Source organism: Tenrec ecaudatus, chromosome 1, assembly GCF_050624435.1.
Source record: "Tenrec ecaudatus isolate mTenEca1 chromosome 1, mTenEca1.hap1, whole genome shotgun sequence".
In the NCBI taxonomy this organism is placed as follows: Eukaryota; Metazoa; Chordata; class Mammalia; order Afrosoricida; family Tenrecidae; genus Tenrec; species Tenrec ecaudatus.
In genome coordinates, this window is record NC_134530.1 from 224,381,083 (window position 1) to 224,393,735 (window position 12,653).

At 48.7% G+C, this 12,653-nt stretch overlaps 1 pseudogene; it reads right to left on the bottom strand.

Moving 5' to 3' along the window:
* Window positions 1–6,363: 6,363 nt before the first annotated feature.
* LOC142438081 (U2 spliceosomal RNA) lies at window positions 6,364–6,502 on the bottom strand (annotated as a pseudogene).
* Between the last annotated feature and the right edge of the window lie 6,151 nt (window positions 6,503–12,653).

Sequence of the window (12,653 nt, forward strand, 5' to 3'; positions counted from 1 at the left end):
GACATGGGTCCTCACCTGTAATTAGGGGCTTGCATGTCCCCAGAGAATATGAAAGTCTAGGTCAGCATTAAAGACTCTCTCTCTCCCTCCACGTGGATCACCAAGCGGGCTGAGGGGAGCATGCTACCATGAATTGTGTCTGACTCCATTTATTTCAATGACTCCATTTATTTCAATACTTCTCTTCTATCTCTCATGTTCTCTATAACTTTACTATGATCTTTACTTATTATCGCTGTATAATTGTGTCTACCATACCCGTGATGATGTGTTAGGGGCTGGCTTCCCCTGGCAGGTGTGTGTGTGTGTGGGGGGGGGGATCCTAACAGTTTTATTGGTACACGATTCACATAGCATACGATTGAACAGTTCAGTCGTTCGATCTCATTCAGGGGAGTTGAACGTCCTCTAGTTTTGCCCGGGTCGTAAGCCGTTTAGCAGAGGCGTCTTTATTTTTAAGGCTGTATAATAGTCCCCTGCATGAATGTACCAGAGTTTGTCTATCCACTCCCCTAGAGTCGTGCTTTCTGGTTGTGTCCATCTTTTTGCTATTATGGAAATTGCTTCCGTCCATGTGGGTGTGCATATGTTTATTCATGCTTTGTTCTGATTCCTTTAGGGAACATACCTAATAGAGAGATGGAAGTAGCATAGGATATTTGTATTGACATTTGTTTACGGAAGCTCTGATTTCCTTAGGGCTGTACAATTCTACAATCACACCTGCGAAGAATGTGTGCTCTGTTACTTCCACATCCTCTCCAGCATTTATTTTCTTTTTTTTTTTAATTTTTCTACAAGTACCAGTATGAGGTGGTATCTCACTGTTGCTTTAATTTGTGTTTCTTTGATAGCAAGTGAATGAGAACATTTCTTCGTATTTATTGGCCACCTGGATGTCATCTTTAGTAAATTGTCTGTTCATGTCTTGTGTCCATTTTTGGATAGAGTTATTTGTTGGTTTTGTTTTTAGTTCTTAGTTGGTTGCCACCACTCCCACCCAACCCACCCCCACCCAAAAAAAAAACCAATTGATTTCACATAAATATGGTGGCCCTCAACTACTTTTGGAAAGAAAAAAAAAACACAGAAGAGCTGCCACCTGTGCAACTTCCTCCCACATGATCACCTTGGGCTGAGCAGAACCGAGGTCACTGGAGGATAGGACGTGCTTTTGTGAGCTCCCCAGAGTCCCCGGGCCTCACCCCAGTGAGCGTCACTAACGCTCACATTCATGTTGTGTTTCCCTAAAGATCAGCAAGAAGTGGCTCTACACCAGCAGCTATGCCAGCCGCCTCCAGCCAGCCTGCCTCACTGCTTGTATTGCAGAGCTGGCCCCTGTTGCATTTGAATGTGTGCGCACCAGGGCACGTGTGGCTATTCCACACACTCAGACAGAGGGACTAAGTGCCCAACGGTGTCACTCCGCCTCCCATCACTCCAGGAGACCTTCCACACACGTTCCCTTCTGGTCTAGAGATACAAAAACTAACACCTCTGAGAACCCTGGACCAGGGTACTACCCAGGCTACCATCAAGTCTCCTCCCATCTGCAGAATCACGCAGGGGTACCATGCGGAAAGACCTGACAATATGCTGCCAGGAAGACTGCACCCGAGAAAGCCCTGTGGGGCACACGTTGACTGGCATGCGTTCCAAGTAAAAAAGATCCAAGTCCCCTGCCATGGAGTCGATTCTAACTCCTAGCAACCTTGTCAGATGGAGAAGAACTGCTCCCTGGGCATCTGAGCCTGTAATCTTTAAAGAAGCCGATGCAGACAGGCAGCCCCATCTGTCTCCCTTTAAGCAGCTGGTGGGTTCGAACCACTGACCTTTCTATTAGCAGCCCAATTCTTAATCCACTGCACCACCAGCTTCCTTCTGTAACACAGGTGGTCCCCGGAAGTCAGAAAGTTGGCTTGCAGCAAACGGGTTTGGTTTTAGATTTGTTCCTCTGCATAGCAAGAGAGCCACAGGAAGGTACTGTTAGCATATAGCTGGTACAAAGGAAGTTGTGAGATCTTTTTTTAAATGATGTTCTACGGTGAACAGAATGAGTCTATAGGAACTGGTGTTATCTGTGAGAAACAGAAAGATTTCTCCCAAGTTGTCTCCCCCAAATATATGCCAAACCCAAGACGCTGCTTGCGACACATGGTAAATGCCTGTATACCAGGAGGTCAATGAAAGCAGGTTAGAGGTTATTCTCCCTAAGGGTTCTCAGCCATCTAGAACAATCAGACTGTATAGTCTGTCCCACCCTAAGTAGGACCCACTCCCTTCTCATAGGATAGTAGTAGATTGTTTCCCTGAAGGAGAGCCCAGGGAGGGCAAGCCCACTCAAGGGTGACCAAGGTTAGGTTTCCATATTGAGTCTAGGGTTCACCCATCTTGTCATATGTGTACCCCTAGTCCATCCCCTTCCTATTACCTGTACACCCCTAGCTCGTCCCCTTCTGGTCACATGATGCCTAGTGTACAGCCCCTTCCTGTGGCAAGTGTGGTCACCTGTAATCACGCCCCTCAGTATCTATGGGCCTTGGTCAGAAAAAAAGAGAGACTCTGCTGCCCTCTCGGCAATTCAGGAGGTGAGCATGCTACTATGACATGTGTCTGACTCCTTTATTTTACCTTCTCTTCTCTCTCTCTGCTTCTCTATGACTTCACTGTGATCTTTATATATCATAACCGTAGGATTGCGCCTACCGGGCCCGTGATAGTTGTCAGGGGCTGCCCCCGTCCCTACTCCCAGTTATCAAGGAGCGTACACCCCCTTCGGAGGCCGGAGGGAGACCAGGTATAAAAAGGTCCAAAGGTGGCTCATCCTTGGTCTCGTTCATCCCCGGAGTAAGATCTTTCACAGCCTGATTCCGTGCTTACCAAGCAACCTCTAGATGGTAAATTCCATTCTAGCAAATGCGTTTCTGGGAAAACAGATGTGAATATTCTGGTCACTGGACAGTCAGCCGTGCTGTTTGTAGCTCGTTTATGATCGGCTTCCTGGCGTGCATGTTTTGGGAGGGGGTTGGGTTTGCCTCAGCTTCCTGGCCTTGCACAATGGAGATCCAGGTCCTGACATATGACATCCTCCCAAAGAAACAGGGTCCCCTCCAGTTGGCCGCCTTTTCGCTCCTACAGAGACATCGGTGCATGGAAAGTGCTGCTGGGCTCCTGCAGCTGCCAGTGCCAGGGCCAGGGTCTGCAGTTGAAGATGCAGGGATTTAATCGTCCTGGCCCGCGGGAAGTCACTTTTTCAATTTGCGCCTGAGAGCGCGCTGTCTTGGCCTACTACCAGATTCTGACCCTGGTGTTGAGCCTGACGCAGAGCGGTGCTCTGTAAACATTTGGGGGTGCGACTGTGGACAGAAACAGTTCCTCAGAGGAGGGCTGGACACATCTGGAAGATGCCCGAGGGGGGCGCTTCTTTCTCTGCTTGGGAGGCTGGTCTACTTGAGTTCAAAAGTTGTTCTCAGATGCTACCGCCCAGCTTCCTAGGCCAGAGAGTGGGGAGGGAAGAGCAAAGAAGAGGGCTGGCAGTCCCCAGCCCTGGTGGCACACTGGTTCCATGCTGGGCTGGTAACAGAAGAGGGCTGGCATCTGGCCAGTGAGCCCTGGGGGTTAGTCTATGAAGCAAAGAGGTTCCAGTACCCCAACGCACCTCCATTAGCTTCCTGGTAACCAACAAGGGCACTCTCTTCGGGGACCTGGATACCTGGGGAAGGCAAGGAGCTGCAGTCCCCCTGAGACATGAGACAGTGGGGGCCAGTTTACAGCAGGGTCCAGAGCGAGTGGCGAACTGAGTAGAACCAGGCTGACTTTTCAGAAGTAGCTCACCAGGCCTTCTTTTGAGGTGCCTTCCTGATGCCACCGCCTTTCGTACAGCTCCTCATGGGTGGGGACCCCCCCCCACCATAATATTAGATGTGTTGCTACTTCATCACTGTCGTTCTGCTACTGTGATGAATCCTAATGTAAGTATCTGGTGTGCAGGATGCATTTTCATTGCTATAAATTGAGCAGCATTAAACATAATTAAAGCATAGTGATTCATCACAAAACAATATGTAATTATATATTGTGAACTATTTATGTGTTTTCCGATGGTCTTAGGCGACCCCTGTGAAAGGGATCGTGACCCATAGGTTGGGAACCTCTGCTCTAGGTCGGCTCAAACCCAAGACCTTCCTGTTAGCTGCCAAGCAAGTTAACCACTTGCACGTCTCAGATACCTGGGCTCATCAGGAGTAGAATCGACTCCACGGAGTCCCCCCCCCAGAAGGGTTCTCAAGTGTGTTGTGAAGAGAAGCGTCTTGCCCACCAGAGAGGCCAGGCAGGAGGAGCCAAACACCTAGGGTGGATGTGCCGGGAGTCAGCCCTGCCCCTGATGTTAAAAAAAAGTGTAAATCCTTTACCTTATAAGGTTGAGGGAAGCGTTAAATGAGGGGAGATTTTTCTACGGGCACCCAGAAGTGATGAGTCATACAGAGGATATGCAGACCCCTCACTCCCTCTTCACCCTGCCCTAAACTGACACCCACGGTCCCTGACAAAACCCAGCCTCTAAGCCTCTGTCTACCCAGATGCCCGGGACATAGGCGGTTTGCCTTCCATGCTGGAGACCCAGGTTCAGTACCCAGCACCTCTTGGGCACTCACCACTCATCTGTCAGTGGAGGCGTGTGTGTTGCTATACTGCAGATTAAGATGAGAGACCAACCAATGAGAACCCTAGGGCCAGCGGTCCTGCTCCATCATACAATGGGTCCACACGACGAAGCCTCACCCAAGGACAGCAGCAACAGTAAGGACAGTGACTCCTGTGATCGCCCGAGCTTGAAGGCGGGCTCTGATTCTTCTCAAAGAGCCTGCTACGCTCGGCGCCCTGTCCTTGTCTCCGAGAGGCTACATCTGCCTCTGCCCCTGTTGGCTTCTGGTTCGTGCCAATGTGTGAAATACGAAGATTTTTTAAAAAGACGTTTTCTCACACACCCATAATACCGAGATTGCACCTCACAAAATGAAAGGTTCACAATAATTCATTAGTCGCCTCGAATACCCCAGGCCATAGTCGAAGTTTCCCCGACTTCCCAAGAAGGAGTTTAGATGGCTATTTTGTTGCTGCTCATTGGTAAGCAGCATTTTAAAACTATGTTCTCAGCAACTTCCGTTTTCTGTACAAAGCGTTACAGGGTAGCGCGGAGGCTCCAGGCCAGCTTTTATCATCAGTCCCCAAAATAGTTCTCCCGTGATGTACACACACGTGCGCACACACGTGCGCGAACACACACACGTAAAGATAGTTGGAAAGGCATTTGACTGAAGCATTACCTCCTTCACATTGCGAAGAGGATGCCTGGCACTGTGACGGCCTGAAATCCAAGGAGTGGGCTGCTATTGGTGGGCAGCGGGAACCTGAGGACGGGGAGGAGGGGAGGGAGGATTTGGGCAAGTCAGAGGGCTGTAAGGAGACAGTTTATTCAGAGCGCGGACTCGCGAAGCTGACTTTCCCATGAACTAGCTTGGTTTCTCCCCTGAGTATGAGCATCTGACATTTGGGTAGCTCTCTTCCTAGGTACCACTTGATCTGTTGAGTTTGAGGAATTTTTTAATGGGCCTATTACAGAGTCCTCGTGGCAGAGTGGGCTAGGTGTTGGGCCGTGAACTACAAGACCGGCAGTTCTAAACCATCAGCCACTCTGTGGGGAAAAGATGAGGCTTTCTGCTCCCACAATAATTTTTAACCCTGGAAAGCCACAGATAGGCCCTTCTCTGCCTGACAGGGTGCCTAGGAGCTGACATGTGAACTCTCCACGAGATGGTGGACTCGATGAGCTCACACGTGCCCATGATTTTGAGGCTAGCGCACGGCTGGACATTCTGCGCTACCTGTGGGCCACTCTGGGTTGTGTGGCCAGCTCGATGACAACCCACCATAGTAGCACTGACTCCTGGCTGACACTCCCCCATGCCAACACATCTTGGAAGGAACCCTGCCCTGTTTGGCCTATACCCTCACCATCCTTGGGACATGCCAAAGACCCTGACCTCAGGGAAATGGTCTCCCAAGATTCTAACCATTACCGCCAGGCCTAACTAAAGTAATCTGAGCACAGACTTATCAGCAAAGAAAGAGTTCTTCTATCCCACATGAAACACCCCCCATCTGGCCCAGCCAGGGATGTCGCTACTTTCACCAGAAGGAAAGCAGCGTACCTACAGAGAGCGAGAAAAGTGAGTGACTTGAAACATATCTGACCTTTCAGGAAGGTTTAATAATAGCTCTTGAGCCTTCTCTTCCTGCCGAGCATGCACCCAAATTAACCTGCCAAAAAGTCACCAAGTCTATCCCATTCAACTGCGGAACTGGGGGCTTCATAAAGAGAGGGACAATGTCCGCCTCATATACACACACATGCTCTGTAGGCCCGCAATTAGCACGTGCTTGTCCACAAATGAGCTGATTGTATTTACACTTGATCTTAGCCAAAAGGCCGAGAAGCGATTGAGCTGATTGTATTTAAATAAACACAGCGTGGACAGAAAATAACTTGGGGACCTTTGAAATGAGCCTTTCATTTGGTCCCAAATCAATATTATTATAATTTTTCAGCAAGGGATAGTAAAATCCTAGTTTTCCTTTGACTCTAACTAGTAGCTATCCCTAACCTGTGATTATTCCAGGGTAGGGACCACACTTTATGTATCCTCCATATCTATAGAGAAATAGAGCATGCATAAAGTGTGGCCCCTACCCTGGAGTGTTCACAGTTTAGCTGGTGACACAAAGCGGCCCCTAAGAAAGGTGAGCATGTGGGGACAATTTAAACATACCCAAGCACCCTGGGAGAACGAATCACTGGGTCTGGGGTTTAGGACCATAGTCTTAAGTGACATTAAGACCAACTGGCTCAATAGAGTTCACAAAGATAACACACTGCATCCTACTTTGGTACGTAGCCACTGGGGTCTTAAAGTTCATGAGCAACCATCTAAGGGGCAACCAGTAGCCTCTCTCCTTCCAGAGGAAAGAAGAGTGAGGAGAAATGAAGAGACCTGGAATCCATTAGTCTAATGGGCTAACGGAGCATTCCAACTTCTGTCTCCATGACGCTGCGGCCAGAACTAGACGGTACCCAGCCTCCACTACCACCTGCCCTGAAAAGAATCCTATGGGAAGGTCCTGGATAAAATGGGAGGGGAATGTGGAACAAAGCCCAAAGTCCTTAAAGAGACCAGGCTTACCATCTTCATAGCCACTTGGTGAAGGTCTCTATGAATAAAGTTAGTGCCATCAATCCATAATGTGCTTATTCATGTACTTAAGGTCCCCTTCGGGCTTTTAGGGGAGGGGTGGGTGTTCTAAGCCTGTCCTGGGAGAAAGCTCCTCCCTGCTCCGTAGAGAGAGGGCACGGGGTGCCCAGGCCTGGCAAGCGGTTTCCTCAGAGGACACCCGGCATGTAAGCAAACATTTACACAAGTACCAGTCAGGGTAAATATGGGGTGCTGCAAATGGCTCATGTGCTCACTGCTGGCAGGCTGGCTGGAGGGCCGAGTCCCCGCAGAAGCAGCTCCTAAGCCTGGTGACTGGCCTACTTCTGAAAAACCAGCCATTGAAAACCCCCGGGTCATAGTTCTAGTCTGAGACACATGGGAACACCATGAGCTGGGATTGGCTTGACTGTAGCTGGCCTAGGATGCTTTGCTTGGGGGGGGGGGGGGGGGCACAATATGACTGTCCTCCCTGCCCTCGTTGTTTTTTTTAATCATTTTATTGGGGGCTCATACAATTCGTATCACAATCCATACATCCATCCATTGTGTCGAGAACATACGTACATTTGTTGCCATCATCATTCTAAAAACATTTGCCTTCTACTTGAGCCCTTAATATCTGCTGCTCATTTTCCCCCTCCCTCCCCACTCCCCTCTACCTCATGAACCCCTTCATCATTCATAAATTATTATTATTTTGTCATATATTACACTATCTGACATCTCCCCCCACCATCTTCTCTGCTGTCCCTCCCCCAGGGAGGAGGCTATACATAGATACTTGTAATCAGTTCCCCCTTTCTACCCCACATTCTCTCCACCCTTCAGGCATCGCCACTCTCACCACTGGTCCTGGAGGAGTCATCTGTCCTGGATTCCCTGTGTTTCCAGTTGTGCTCTGTGCTTATGTACATCTTCTGGTTTAGCCAGATTTGTAAAGTAGAATTGGGATCATGATAGTGGGGGTGGGGTGGGGAAGTATTTAAGAACTAGAGGAAAATTATATGTTTCATCGTTGTTACCCTGCACCCTGCCTGGTTCATCTCCTCCCCATAATCCCTCAGTAAGGGGTATCCAGTTGGCTACCATTGGGCTTTGAGTTTCCACTCTGCACTCACACACATTTTCAATGATATGATTTTTTTGTTCCTTGATGCTTGATACCTGATACCTTCGACAGCTCGTGGTCACACAGGCTGGTGTGTTTCTTCCATGTGGGCTTTGTTGCTTCTGAGATAGATGGCCACTTGTTTATCTTCGAGCCTTTAAGACCCCAGACGCTTTATCTTTTGATAGCTGGGCACCATCGGCTTTCTTCACCACATTTGCTTATGCACATGTTTGTCTTCATAAGGGAGGTAGGCATCCACTGATAAGATTTTTTAGCTCTTTGATGACTGATAACTGGTCCCTTCTGCACCTTGTGGTCAGACACGCTGGTTTGCTTCTTCCATGTGGGCTTTGATGCTTCTTAGCTAGATGGCCTCTTGTTTATCTTCAAGCCTTTAAGACCCCAGACACTATATCTTTTGATAGCTGGGCACCGTCAGCTTTCTTCACCACATTTGCTTATGCACACATTTTTCTTCAGCAATCGTGTCGGGAAGGTGTGCATCCTGGAATGCCAATTATTTAGAACAAAGTGTTCTTGCATTGAGAAAGTGCTTGAGTGGAGGCCCAATGTCCATCTGTTGCCTTAATAGTATGTAAACCTATAAATATATGCACATAGATCTGTTTCCCCATGCTCATGTAAATATATTTACATCTGTACATTCCAGTCTTTGGACCTCTATGAATACCCTTTGTCACCTACTTCTTTCCTCTATTTCCTTTTACTTTCCTCTTGTACCACTATTATGCTCAGCCTTCATTTGGGTTTCTTTCATTTCTCTCGGTTACCTTGCCCTTGCTGAATCCCTACCAAGCCACTCACACCCTCCTTGCTACTGATTTTGGATCACTTATTGCTTGCTCCCTTGTCCCTGGGTTGGTCAGCACCACCTCCTTGTCCCCTCCTCCCCCTCTCCCGTGTCCCCCCAGAACCATTGGTCCCCTTGTTTTCTCCTCCAGACTATTCATCCAGTCTATCTTATCTAGATAGATCTATAGAGATAATAATATGCACCAAAAATCAAGTCATTGCACGATAGGCAATGAGTAAGAACACAGCTATGACAATAAAAAGGGAAACCAATTACCCATAGAAGAATAAATTAATTAAAAGAAAAAAATTATTTAAAGAAAGAAAAACCTGTAAACAGATCAAGGTCTGATTTTTGATCTCTAGGTGTGTCCTTCAGTCAGGTCCCATTGGGTACCATGCTTTGGCCCCATAGTCTGTCCTTTGTACTCCCTCGGGGGCTCCCTGCTCTGCTCCCACAGTTGCTGTGTCACACGCTTTTAGTGGCTTGCCTCAGTGTCACAGGGTCAGTCTGGGCCAGTGCTGGCCCTGAATCTCCAGTTTTGGCCCCCTTATGGCCCTGGGCCATCAAGGGATGGCGTGTCTTGTAGCAAAATCAGCCATATTGTCCACTCTGTCCATTGGCTGTTCAGAGCGGGGATATCGTCCTCCAGGCTTGATGGGCCAGGACTTGCCCTCATTTTTCCTGAGGCCATAGTATAAAGTGTTCCGGGCTGGTGTTATCCCCTGTCAACTTGCACTGTAGTGGCTTGCTTGTTTCTATGATGGCTGGCAGCTGGGCTACCAGCAATTCAAGTACCAACAGGGTCACCCAGCATGGGCAGGTTTCAGTAGAACTTCCAGATTAAGGCTAGAAAGAAAGACCTGGTGATCTGTTTCCATAAATCATCTGAAGAAACCCCTTTGGATCCCAACAGAATATTGTCTGACCTAGTGCTACAATAGGTCCCTTGGGTGGAAAAGCCCAAAAACTCACTGCCCTCAAGTGGATGCTGACTCGTAGGACAGGGTAGAACTGCCCCCTGTGAGGTGCTGAGACTGGCTCTTTATGGGAATAGAAAGTCCCATCTTGCTCCTGCTGGACAGCTGGTGGTTCCGAACTTCTGACTTTGCAGTCAGCACCCCAACTACAAAGCCACTATGTCACCAGGGAACCTCTTAGGTTGGAAGGTGCTTGTGTTTGTCTGGGTTGACTAGAGAAACAAATCCAAAGATACTCGTATCTGTATAAGAGAGAGTTTTATATCAAAGAGTAATTATATACTAAAAATATATATATTCCAGCCCAGTCAAGATCAAGTCCATAAGTCTGATATTAGCCCATATGTCCGGTACCAGTCTATACATTCGTCTTCACACTCATGCAGCACATGCAATGACACTGAATGCAGGAAGATCACAGGCCCATGGGTGGAAGGTCTTGTGGATCCAGTGTTGGGGGCATGGGTCTCCCTCCACATGTCTCCTCCAACTCTCTGAGCATCCCAACCGCTGGAAAGGGAAGACAGACAGAGAGCATGTGTCTCTTCTCCAGGGAGGAAGATAGGAGTTCCCAGAATCCTCAGAGAGAAGTTCATGCCCACCTACAGGCCTCATTTGCTAAGATCTGTTTGACAAGCCAGAGTCCATCCCTTCCCTCAAGTTGACAAGAGATTCTGTAACTGCCACAGTGCTCAACCTATTCGGTGGCTCTAACAATGGACCCCAGAATCCCATCATCATAAAGAGGGGCAGCGTTTTGCTCTGTTGGAATATGAGGTCACACAATAGTAACCACAGGCCTGTATGAGAGGAGGATGACCTCAGGGGGAGCTTCACAGTATTTGTGGGGGGACTCAATTCTCTTTTCATTCCGTCTTCCCATCAATTTCTTGAAGCCTCCTTATAGTTAGAGAGTGGGCACATTCACCAGAAGGAGGTACTTTGTGGACTCCTCGCTCACCACTCCCCACCAGGAAGAAGGGAGAAGTAGGCCGTGGTTGTCGAGTCAGTTGAAGTTGGTTCCATCTCAAAAGACTCCACTGGTGGCGGCAGGAGAGTTTTGTCTGAGAGGTGGGCTTCTCAGCGAGTCTCGGCTACAGACAGTGGTTTGGTAGCATGCTGCCAGGAGTCAAGGGGACATTATGGCCATGGGCTGAGGGTCCCCCACTACCACCAGTTGCTGCCAGGTCAATTCCAACTCATAGCAACTCCATGTATGTCAGAGTAGAACTGTGATTCACTGAGTTTTTTTTAATGGCTGATTTCATGAGTGGAGGGGCTTTGCTTCCCAGGCCCCTCCGGGTCAACTTGAACCTGCAGACTCTGGGTTGGATGTGAGCATGTTCACCATTTGTGTCACCCAGGGACTCCAAGCTGAGGGCAGCGAGGTTTTACGCCTTAAGCGCTGGGAGTCCAAGACAAAACCCCAGGGCCCAGAGGAGTAAGAGGAGCTACCTTACCAGGTGGAACGCCAGTCTTGAAGCCCAAGGAGCAACATAGCTATGGCCGTTGGAGAGCTGGGTGCTATAGCATGACTTTAGTGTAGTCTCCAGACTGTCTGGTCTCCGCCAGCATGTCTAGAAAGTGAGGCAGGGAAGGATTAAGTGACAATGATTGTTTGAAAAGCTAAAACTTACTTAGCGCATGTTGTCAATATTCGGTGCGGCCGTGTCAATTCTGACTCACAGTGACACTGTGCACAAGGGAAGGAAACATTAGCCGGTCCTGTGCCGTCCTCACAGTTGTCCCTGTGTTGGAGCCCAGCGTCACCACAGTGTCAGGCCGTCTCCTTGGGGTCCTTCGCCTTGTTCACTGCCCCTCCACTTGACCAATTGTGCTGTCCTTCCAATGGCAATAGCCAGGGTGAGGTGGCAACAGGAGTAAAGGATGGATGGTGGTGTACCCAAAGCCATAAGAACCACTGTATATACTCGAGTATAAGTCGAGTCTTTCAGAACAAAAAATGTGCTGAAAAACTGGGGTTTGGCTTATACACGGGTCAGTGAGGTGTAACATCTCGCTGCCCCCCCCACCCCCGCAGGTAACGGGATGAGCGCCTGTTATCTCACGGGTGATTGCCGTTTCTCTGTTGTTCACTCAAAGCCCTGCTGACACTGCAGGGCTTTGAATGTCTGTTTACTCACATCTAACCAATCAGAGCCATCCTATGACATGGATAGCTCCGATTCGCAGAAGCACCATAGTGATTCACTTATGCTGGCAGCTGAACTGGTAAGGATGTGTCTGTGGCTGCACTCCTTCTCTCTCCTCTGGTCTCTGTGTTAATTCATATCTTGCATCCCCCACCCACATGGACTCGCCCCCTCCTCCCGGCTAACACGTCGCGGAGTGGGGGCGTGGTGGAAATACCATGAAAGTTCTTTTTCAAAGTCTTGTTTTTTTATCCTATTAGAAATGGATACTCTTGAACCAAAACAAAAGTGCCGGTCATGTGAGGCTGGTTTCAAAATGAAGGT